This window comes from Macaca thibetana, chromosome 19 (genome assembly GCF_024542745.1).
Source record: "Macaca thibetana thibetana isolate TM-01 chromosome 19, ASM2454274v1, whole genome shotgun sequence".
In the NCBI taxonomy this organism is placed as follows: domain Eukaryota; kingdom Metazoa; phylum Chordata; class Mammalia; order Primates; family Cercopithecidae; genus Macaca; species Macaca thibetana.
In genome coordinates, this window is record NC_065596.1 from 6,983,848 (window position 1) to 6,995,240 (window position 11,393).

The 11,393-nt window shown below is 47.7% G+C and overlaps 1 protein-coding gene across 1 annotated transcript in view; it reads left to right on the forward strand.

The window, feature by feature from the left end:
- Positions 1 to 11,393, forward strand: part of BST2 (bone marrow stromal cell antigen 2) — a 365,601-nt gene that overhangs the window by 163,009 nt on the left and 191,199 nt on the right. The gene's annotated exons all lie outside the window — the stretch shown is intronic.

Here is an 11,393-nt window from a genome sequence, read left to right on the forward strand (position 1 = left end):
CAGCAGCCCTCAGGGTTGACCCCTGTATTGATCATGACCAAAATGCGTCTGGGAATTGGGTTGGGTTGCAGAAACTTGACATTAGGCCTGGATGACCATTCTCACTCCTTCTACCTTTCTGGGACAAAGGAGTTACATTTCCCAGCAAGCAGCCCTGAGCCTCAGTCCCCAAGCCCCATGGGTAACACAATGGGTCCCACACACTGAAGGACACAAGATCAAAGACTTGAGACCCTTTTGTAGTGAGGGGCAAATAGATCCGCATCAGTCACTCTAATAGCTCTATGGAGTAGCCTTTTTTTTTTTTTTTTTTTTTTTTTTTTTTTTGAGACGGAGTCTCGCTCTGTAGCCTAGGCCAGAGTGCAGTGGTGCAATCTCGGCTCACTGCAAGCTCCGCCTCCTGGGTTCACGCCATTCTGCCTCAGCCTTCCGAGTAGCTGGGACTGCAGGTGCCCGCCACCACGCCCGGCTAATTTTTTGTATTTTCAGTAGAGACAGGATTTCACCGTGTTAGCCAGGATGGTCTCGATCTCCTGACCTCATGATCCACCTGCCTCAGCCTCCCAAAGTGCTGGGATTACAAGCGTGAGCCACCACGCCCGCCCTGGAGTAGCCATTCTTTATTCCTTCACTTTCCTAATAAACTTGCTTTCACTTACTCTACGGACTCGCCCTGAATTCTTTCTTGCACGAGATCCAACATCCCTCTCTTAGGGTCTTGATCGGGACCCCTTTCTGGGAACACACAGAGACAGGAAACAGATTGGTGGTGCCAGGGGCTGGGGGAGAGGGAGTGGGGAGTGACTGCTGATAGAAACGAGATCACCTTTGAGGGGGATGAAAATGTTCTGGAACTTGATAAAGGTGATAGTCGTGCAACATTGCGAATGTGCTAAGTGCCACCAAATTGGACATTTTAATATAGTTAATTTTATGTTGTCTGAATCTTACCTCAATTAAAAAATTTTTTTTCCAGATTCTTGTTCAGCCAAATAATTTTTGGGGTTTTGTTTGTTTGTTTGTTTTGTTTGCTTGCTTGTTTTAAGAGGGAGACTCGCTCTATCACCCAGGCTGGAGCGCAGTGGCATGATCTCCATTCACCGCAACCTCCACCTCCTGGGTTCAAGTGAGTCTCCTGCCTCAGCCTCCCGAGAACCTGTGATTACAGGCATATGCCACCACATCCAGCTAATTTCTGTACTTTTATTAGAGGCAGGATTTCGCCATGTTGGCCAGGCTGGTCTTGAACTCCTGACCTCAGGTGATCTAGCCGCCTCGGCCTCCCAAAGTGCTGGGATTATAAGCATGAGCCACCGTGCCCAGCCTCAAATCTGACTTGTTTTTAAAAAATTTGGGGGAACTGAGTGCAGTGGCTCATGCCTGTAATCCCAGCACTTCAGGAATCACCAAACATGATGAAACTCCGTCTCTGCTAAAAATACATTAGCCATGGCCGGGCGCGGTGGCTCAAGCCTGTAATCCCAGCACTTTGGGAGGCCGAGGCGGGCGGATCACAAGGTCAGGAGATCGAGACCACAGTGAAACCCCGTCTCTACTAAAAATACAAAAAATTAGCCGGGCGCGGTGGCGGGCGCCTGTAGTCCCAGCTACTCAGGAGGCTGAGGCAGGAGAATGGCGGGAACCCGGGAGGCGGAGCTTGCAGTGAGCCGAGATCGCGCCACTGCACTCCAGCCTGGGCAACAGCGTGAGACTCTGTCTCAAAAAAAAAAAAAAAAAAAAAAAAAAATACATTAGCCAAGCATGGTGGCAGCATGCCTGTAATCCCAGCTACTTGGGAGGCTGAGGTGCAAGAATGGCTTGAACCCAGGAGGCGGAGGTTGTGGTGAGTTGAGATCATACCACTGCACTCCAGCCTGGGTGACAGAGAGAGACACCATCGCAAAAAAAAAAAAAGCTGGGTGACATGGCTCACACCTGTTATCCCAGCACTTTGGGAGGCCTAGGCGGATGGATCACCTGAGGTCAGGAGTTTGAGACCAGCCTGGCCAACATGGTGAAACCCCATCTTTACTAAAAATACAAAAATTAGCCAGGTGTGGTGGTACACGCCTGTAATCCCAGCTACTCCAGAGGCTGAGGCAGGAGAATCACTTGAACCTGGGAGGCAGAGGTTGCAGTGAGCTGAGATCGCACCATTGCACTCCAGCCTGGGCAACAAGAGTGAAACTCCGTATCAGAAAAAAAAAAAAACGGGCTGGGCGCGGTGGCTCACACCTGTAATCCCAGCACTTTGGGAGGCCGAGGCGGGTGGATCATGAGGTCAGGAGATCGAAACCATCCTGGCTAACACAGTGAAACCCCATCTCTACTAAAAATACAAAAAATTAGCTGGGCGTGGTGGTGGGCACCTGTAGTCCCAGCTACTCGGGAGGCTGAGGCAGGAGAATGGCGTTAACCCAGGGAGGGGGAGCTTGCAGTGAGCCGAGATTGCGCCACTGCACTCCAGCCTGGGTAACAGGGCGAGACTCTGTCTCAAAAAAAAAAAAAAAGTCAGATGTCAGATTTGGCCCTCATCCACAGTTTGCTAATCCCTGACCTGACCCCATTGTTCTTGAACTTTTTCCCCTGCTTCTCCTCACTTCTCTCAACCTCAGACTAAACTCCCAACTATTCTCATGTCCATCACTATCCTCCACTCTCACCTGAAACACCCCACCCCAATCACCCTCTCATCCTAACCCCATTTGGCTCTTGACTTCTTCTCCCTCCACCAGCCAACCTGGCAGAACCTCCTGGGAACTTCAAAAAGAGGCATATTCCATTTCCTGGAGGGCGTAACACAGTTATGTCCTTGATGATCTGTCTGAGATTACATTTCATTATATAATTGATTATATTGCATGAGAATTACTCTGCTCCAAATCCTGCAATTACACGTAATGGTGACTGTGATTATGCACCCTACAGTTACACCGCCGTCCCTATCATCATTGTAACATATGCTAATAAACCATTCATGGGAGGTTGACATCAGCATCTGCCCCTGTCCCACCCCATTCCAAAGCCCCAGCTACACGCGTAGGTCTCCCTGCAGCTGGGCACACCCAAGGTGTCCACCCAAGTTCAAGTATGGAAAACAAAAGGGACCAGAGTCGTCTTGGTTTTCCTTCCCCTTCACTCTGGCAGCAGCCAGATGTGGAACCAGTTGGGGTTTCAGCATTCCCTTGTTCAGTGACAACCTCGGGGAGCTTTGGAAAGCCACTTCTTCAAGGTCGTCTCTGTAGAACCAGACTCAGTCCTGATCCTTTGTACCCAGAGATGGCAGACTTCAGCCCCTGGGCCAAATCTGACCCAACCCTGGTTTTTGCAAATAAAGTTTTATTGGCACACAGCCAAGCTCATTCATTTATGTATTGCCTGTGGTTGTTTTTCAGGCTGCAATGGCAGCACTGAGTCATTGTGAATTTCCTGTATCAAACCCCTTTCTGTTAAAAGACCTCAAGTGGTTTCTGTTTTCCCACCTTGATCCATGACTGATACACTGTACTATGATACGTAACTATGTATCATATGACTGATACATCCATAGAGTCAGACACAATGGCAGCCCCTCCAAAGGATACTGTAGCAGTAGGCTAAATAATGTCCTCTCAGAGATATCCATGTGTGTTGCTCAGAATCTGTGGATGTTACTTTATTTATTTGAGATGGAATTTAGCTCTCATTGCCCAGGCTGGAGTGCAATGACGCCATCTCAGATCACTGCAAACTCTGCCTCCTGGGCGCAAGCAATTCTCCTACCTCGGCCTCCCAAGTAGCTGGGATTATAGGCGCCTGCCATCATGCCCAGCTAATTTTTATATTTTTAGTAGAGATGGGGTTTTACCATGTTGGTCAGGCTGGTCTTGAACATCTGACCTCAGGTGTTCCACCCGCCTTGGCCTCCCAAAATGCTGGGATTACATGCATGAGCCACCTCGTCTGGCCCTATGGATGTTAGTTTAAATGGCAAAAGAAACTTGGCAGATGCAGATGTGATTTTTCTTTTTTTTTTTTTTGGCAGGATCTTGCTCTGCTGCTCAGGCTAGAGTGCAGTGGTGCAATCATAGCTCACTGAGGCCTTGAACTCTTGGGCTCAAGCAATCCTACTGCACATCACAACCTCTCTCATAGCTGGGACTGCAGGCACGTGCCACCATGCCCAGCCCTGCAGATACGATTAAGTCAAGGATTTTGAGATTATGGAGAGATTATCCTGGATCATCTGAATGGGCTGTAAATGTAATCACAAGTGTCCTTGGAAGAGGGAGGCAAGAAGGTTAGGTGAATACATAGAATTGAAGGGATTGAAGTGGCTTGGATTGACACGAGAAGGGACCACAAGCAAAAGATACCAGTGGGGCCTTTCGGCCGGAACCGCCATCTTCCAGTAATTTGCCCAGATGACAAACACAAAGGGAAAGGAGAGGCACCTGATATATGTTCTCTAGGCTTTTTAGAAAACATGAAGTTGTTCCTTAGGCCATGTATACGTGAATCTGTAAGAAAGGTGATACTGTAGACATCAAGAGAGTGCGTGATATTCAAAAAGGAATGCCCCGCAAGTGTTACCGTGGCAAAACTGGACTCCTACAATATTCCCCAGCATGTTGTTGGCATTGTAAACAAACAAGTTAAGGGCAAGATTCTTGCCAAGAGAATTAATGTGCGTATTGAGCACATTAAGCACTCTCAAAGAGCCAAGATAGCTTCCTGAAACGCATGAAGGAAAACAATCAGAAAAAGAAAGAAACCAAAGACCAAGGTATCTGGGTTCAACTGAAGTGGCAGCCTGCTCCACCCAGAGAAGCACACTGCGTGAAAACCAGTCGGAAGGAGCCTGAGCTGCTGGAAACTCTTCCCTATGAATTCATGACATAATAGGTGTTAAAAATAAATAAATAAATAAAAGACCAGGCGGGGTGGCTCACGTCTGTAATCCCAGCACTTTGGGAGGCCGAGGCAGGCAGATCACAAGGTCAGGAGTTCGAGACCAGCCTGACCAATATGGTAACACCCTGTCTCTACTAAAAGTACAAAAATGAGCCCGGCATGGTGGCCTGTAGTCTCAGCTACTCAGGAGGCTGAGGCCGAAGCATTGCTTGAACCTGGGAGGTAGAGCTTGCAGTGAGCCAAGATTGTGCCATTGCACTCCAGCCTGGGCGACACAGCGAGATTCCGTCTCAAAAAAATAAAATAAAATAAAATAAAACGCCTCTGGACTATGAAAAGCTTTCTCTCCATTGAGTAGAAGTGTGGTGTTCTCCCCCCAAAGAAATATTTAAAGCAAATTTTAATTGTGTCCTAATTCGTTATATAATGTCTTCACTATTTAAATTTAATGTATTTCTTGCTGAAAGATGTGAGGTAGCTTTTTATGCAACAAATTACTCAATTGGTTAGAAATTGGCCAGTTATTATGTATGAAATATTTGTACTGGCTTGAAGATAGTCCCTCTAAATCATCAAGGAAGAAATAAAATAATTTACAAAAATAAATGGAATGTAATATATTCCATTACAGTTAAGCTCAAGATCCAGAGTTTGCTTTTGAATTCTAAAAAAATAAATTGTTTAAAGCATTAAAAAAAAAAAAAAATGCCAGTGGGGATGGGGTATGGTGGCTCATGCCGGTAATCCCAGCACTTTGGGAGGCCAAAGTGGGAAGATCACCTGAGGTCAGGAGTTCAAGACCGGCCTGGCTAAAATAGTGAAGCCCCCTCCCTACTAAAAATACACAAATTAGCCAGGCATGGTGATGGGCGCCTGTAATCCCAGCTACTCAGGAGGCTGAGGCATAACTATCACTTAAACCTGGGAAGCAGAGGTTGCAGTGAGCTGAGATCGTGCCACTGCACTCCAGCCCCAGCGTAGGTGACAGAGCTAGACTCGGTCTCAAAAAAAAAAAAAAAAAAAGATGCCAGTGGGTTTCAGAAGCCAGAAAAGATAGAGAGAGAGATTCCCCCCAGATCCTCCAGAAGAAACCAATCCTGGCCGGGCACGGTGGCTCAAGCCTGTAATCCCAGCACTTTGGGAGGCTGAGACGGGCGGATCACGAGGTCAGGAGATCGAGACCATCCTGGCTAACACGGTGAAACCCCGTCTCTACTAAAAAATACAAAAAACTAGCCGGGCAAGGTGGCGGGCGCCTGTAGTCCCAGCTACTTGGGAGGCTGAGGCAGGAGAATGGCGTGAACCCAGGAGGTGGAGCTTGCAGTGAGCTGAGATCCGGCCACTGCACTCCAGCCTGGGCAATACAGTGAGACTCCATCTCAAAAAAAAAAAGAAGAAACCAATCCTGCTGACTTGAATTTATTTTTACTTATTTGTTTTTAGAGACGGGAGTCTCACTATGTTACCCAGACTGATCTTGAACTCCTGGGCTCAAGCGATTCTCCTGCCTCGGTCTCCCGAGTAGCTGGGATTACAGGTATGTGTCACTGTACCCAGCTTGATTTTTTTTTTTGAGAGAGAGAGTCTTGTTCTGTTGCCCAGGCTGGAGTGCAGTGGCCCCAATCTCAGCTCATTGCAACCTCCGCCTCCCGGGTTCAAGCAATTCTCCTGCCTCAGCCTCCCAAGTAGCTGAGATTACAGTGTGCGCCACCATGTGCAGCTAATTTTTGTATTTTCAGTAGAGATGGGATTTCGCCATGTTGGCCAGGCTGGTCTCGAACTGCTGACCTCAAGTGACCCACCCACCTTGGCCTCCCAAAGTGCTGGGATTACAGGCGTGAGCCACCGCACCTGGCCTCAGCTTGATTTGACATTAGCCCAGTGAAACTGTCAGAATTCTGGCCTTCAAAACCATACGCTAAGGCATTGATGTTGTTTTGAGCGACTAAGTTTATGGAAATGTGTTAGAGCAGCAACAGGGAACTAATATAATAGCCAGTGGACCAACTGAAGGGTGTTCCCATGAATAAGAATCACTTCATAATTAAAAACAGCATTCATAAAATAAAGGTACCGGGTACAGTGATTCATGCCTGTAATCCCAGCATTTTGATAAGCCAAGGGGGGAGCATTGCTGGAGCCCAGGAGCTCAAGACAAGCAACATAGCAAGACCCCCATCTCTACAAAAAATAAAAAATTAGCTCGGCATAGTGGCTTATATCTGTAGTCCTGGCTACTTAAGAGGCTGAGGTGGGAAGATCACTTGAGCCTGGGAGGTTGAGGCTGCAGTGAAGTGTGATTGCACCATTGCACTCCAGCCTAGGCAACAGAACGAGACCCTGTCTCAGAAAAAAATAATAATAAAAATTTTACAAAGACAGCCGGGCGCGGTGGCTCAAGCCTGTAATCCCAGCACTTTGGGAGGCCAAGGCGGGCGGATCACGAGGTCAGGAGATCGAGACCATCCTAGTTATCATGGTGAAACCCCGTCTCTACTAAAAATACAAAAACAAAATTAGCCTGGTGTGGTGGCGGGCGCCTGTAGTCCCAGCTACTCGGGAGGCTGAGGCAGGAGAATGGCATGAACCTGGGAGGCGGAGCTTGCAGTGAGCCGAGATCGTGCCACTGCACTCCAGCCTGGGTGACAGAGCGAGACTCTGTCTCAAAAAAAAAAAAAAAAAAAATTAAATTAAATTTTACAAAGTCAAGACAAGTACACATTGTGTGTGTGTGTGTGTGTGTGTGTGTGTGTGTGTGTGTGTGTCTATTTAGAAAGCTCCAGAAGTATGAGGGTCTCCTGAAGGTGCGGAGGTCAAAGGCAACACCAGAATTAGGTAACTGTATGGGGGCCTTCAAAATAAAATTCAGTTCCCAGGCACCACCTCCACGTTAGTTTTTTTTGTTTGTTTGTTTTGAGATGGAGTTTTGCTCTTTGTTGCTCAGGCTGGAGGGCAGTGGTGCGATCTCAGCTCACTGCAACCTCCACCTCCCGGGTTCAAGCAATTCTCCTGCCTCGGCCTCCAGAGTAGCTGGGGTTACAGGCATGCCCCACCACGCCCGGCTAATTGTTTTGTATTTTTACTAGAGACGGGGTTTCACCGTGATAGCCAGGATGGTCTCGAACTCCTGACCTCAGGTGATCGCCTGCCTTGGCCTCCCAAAGTGCTGGGATTACAGTTGGGAGCCACCGCACCCGGCTGCCTCCAAATTCTAACCCTTTAGTCTGTAAGAAGAGCCTGCGAATCTATGCTTTATTCAGATACATTTCATAGTAAAGGAAGCTTCACTTCATGCCACAGACAAGACCTTTCTAAGGACTCATGTCCCCAAGAGGCTGAAAGGAATCGGGTACAGGGATTCTTTTTTTTTATTTTTGACTTTTTTGACACAGGGTCTCACTCTGTAGCCCAGGCTGGAGTGCAGTGGCACAATCACTGCTCACTGCGGCCTCGACCTCCTGGGCTCCAGCAGTCCTCTTATTTCAGCCTCCTGAGGCTGGGGCCACAGACACGTGACACCACACACGGCCAAGTTTTTCTATTTTTTTTTTATAGAGACAAGGTTTTCCCCAGGCTAGTCTCAAACTCTTGCGGTCAAGTGATCTGCCTGCCTCAACCTCCCAAAGTGCTGGGATTACAAGCACGAGCCACCATATCTGGCCGGGTACCGGAATTCTCAGTCTCAGCACTATGAACATTCTGGACTGGAACATTCTGTATGGTGGGGCGACCTAATGTCAGCACTATGAACATTCTGGACTGGAACATTCTGTATGGTGGGGCGACCTGTCCACTGTAGGATATTTAGCTGCATCCTACTGCATAGGATGTACAATGTAGGATGGTGTTAGCATTGTAGGATGTTTAGGAGACAAACATCCTGCCAAATGTCCCCAGAAGAACAAAATTACCCCTGGTTGAGACTCACGGGGTTAAATAAGATTTAGAAACTTCCCTGCAAAACATGAAAAAAAAATGTTTCACAGAAGGGGCCGGGTGCAGTGGCTGACGCCTGTAATCCCAGCACTTTGGGAGGCCGAAGCGGGAGGAACACCTGAGGTCAGGAGTTTGAGACCAGCCTGGCCAACATGGTGAAACCCTGTTTCTACTAAAAGTACAAAAACTAGCCGGGCATTGTGGCAGGTGTCCGTAATCCCAGCTACTGGGGAGGCTGAGGCAGGAGAATTTTTTGAACCCAGGGTGGGGGTGGAGGTTGCAGTGAGCCGAGATCATGCCACTACACTCCATCCTGGGTGACAGCGTGAGACTCTGCCTCAAAGAAAAAAAAAAATGTTTCACAGAAGGGACCGTTTAATAAACATGGATAATTCACTCTGGCCAATAGATGATGAATAGTTAGGATTCAATAAGAAAAAGAAATATGGTAGCCTCTACTGAAACTTGAAGTGCACAGCCCAGTTGACTCAGCAATCCCACCTGTCTCTATTTACCCAACTGAAATTTTAAAATCCAGTAGAAAGCCAGGAGCCGAGGCTAACGCCTGTAATCCCAGCACTTTGGGAGCCAACACAGGTGGATCACTTGTGGTCATGAGTTCAAGACCAGCCTGGCCAACATGGTGAAACCTCGTCTCTACTAAAAATACAAAAATTAGCCAGGTGTGGTGGCAGGCGCCTGTAATCCGTTACTCAGGAGGCTGAGGCAGGAGAATCACTTGAACCAGGCAGTCAGAGGTTGCAGTCAGCCGAGACTGCACCACTGCACTCCAGCATGGGTGACAGAGTGTGACTGTCTCAAAAAACAAAACAAAACAAACAAACAAACAAACCACAAAAAAACAAAAAATCCAGTAGGAAAGATGTATTGTATAATGCTATTCACTGCAAGAAACAACAGGGAATATTTTCCATAACAATACAAAAAGAGCCAGGTGCGGTGGCTCAAACTTGTAATCCCAGCACTTTGGGAGGCCGAGATGGGCGGATCACGAGGTCAGGAGATCGAGACCATCCTGGCTAACACGGTGAAACCCCATCTCTACTAAAAAATACAAAAAACTAGCCGGGTGAGGTGGCGGGCGTCTGTAGTCCCAGCTACTCGGGAGGCTGAGGCAGGAGAATGGCGTGAACCCGGGAGGTGGAGCTTGCAGTGAGCTGAGATCCGGCCACTGCACTCCAGCCTGGGCGACAGAGCCAGACTCCGTCTCAAAACAAACAAACAAACAAACAAACAAACAAAAAAACCAATACAAAAAGAGCTGGTAGATGTTAACCCTATTTTGGAAAGGATATCCACAATAGTTGTTAAATTTAAAAATAAAAGTTGTTTTTTAAAAAATAGGTACAGTTTGATCCCATGCTTAGAAATAAAAATGCGTTCCATGAAAAATGAAAAGGCAGGTTGCAGCAGTTTATGTAACATGGACCGCCTTTTTTTTCAATGCCTATATGTTTATACCATGCAAATGAGGAAGGCTGGAAAGTTTTTGAAAATGTTAGTTGTGTCTGAAAATGTGTGATTTACTTCTTGCTTTGTCAGTTTGCTTAGCTGTAGGTTCTGATTTTTTTCACACTGATTGCACACCATCTGTGTTAGGTTTTTTTGTTGTTGTTGTTGTTCGTGTTTTGTTTTTTGAGACAGTGTTGCTCTGTTGCCCAGGCTGGAGTGCAGTGGCGCGATCTTGGCTCACTGCAACCTCCACCTCCCAGGTTCAAGTGATTCTTCTGCCTCAGCCTCTGAGTAGCCGGGACTACAGGCGCTCACCACCATGCCTGGCTAATTTTTTTTTTTTTTTTTTTTTTGAGACGGAGTCTCGCTCTGTCGCCCAGGCTGGAGTGCAGTGGCCAGATCTCAGCTCACTGCAAGCTCCACCTCCCGGGTTCACGCCATTCTCCTGACCTGGCTAATTTTTTTATATTTTTAGCAGAGATGGGGTTTCACCATATTGGTCAGGCTGGTCTCGAACTCCTGACCTCGTGATCCGCCAGCCTCAGCCTCCCAAAGTGCTGGGATTACAGGTGTGAGCCACGGCGCCTGGCCTGTGTTAGTTTATAAAAGTCTCAGGTATATTCTTGCACACTCTCAGGATGTAACAATCCTGAGGATTTATAAGCATTTGACCCAGAAAATCCAAACGCGACTGGGCATGTTGCAACGCCCAGCCCTCTCTCCCTGTGCTGGGACTGCTCTTTCCCTTCTCGTCTCACTTCCCTACTGGCCCATGGCAAGTTCCTGGGGTCACTGATAACGTAAGTGCCCTTCAATCCTCATCTTGGGGTCTGTTTCGGGGGACCCAAACCATGACAGCCCCTCTCCTCATTTGAAGTCATCTGCGACGATCCTGTGGTTGGTCTAAGATAGAATGAAGTTGGCCACCCGTCCCTGGGCTATTTCAGGGAAGTTTTCTGGTTTGGTTTGTTTTATAGAAACAGGGTCTTGCTCTGTTGCCCAGGCTGGAGTGCAGTGGTGTGATCATGGCTCACGGCAGCCTCAACCTCCTAGACTCAAGAGATACTCCTGCTTCAGCCTCCTGAGTATGA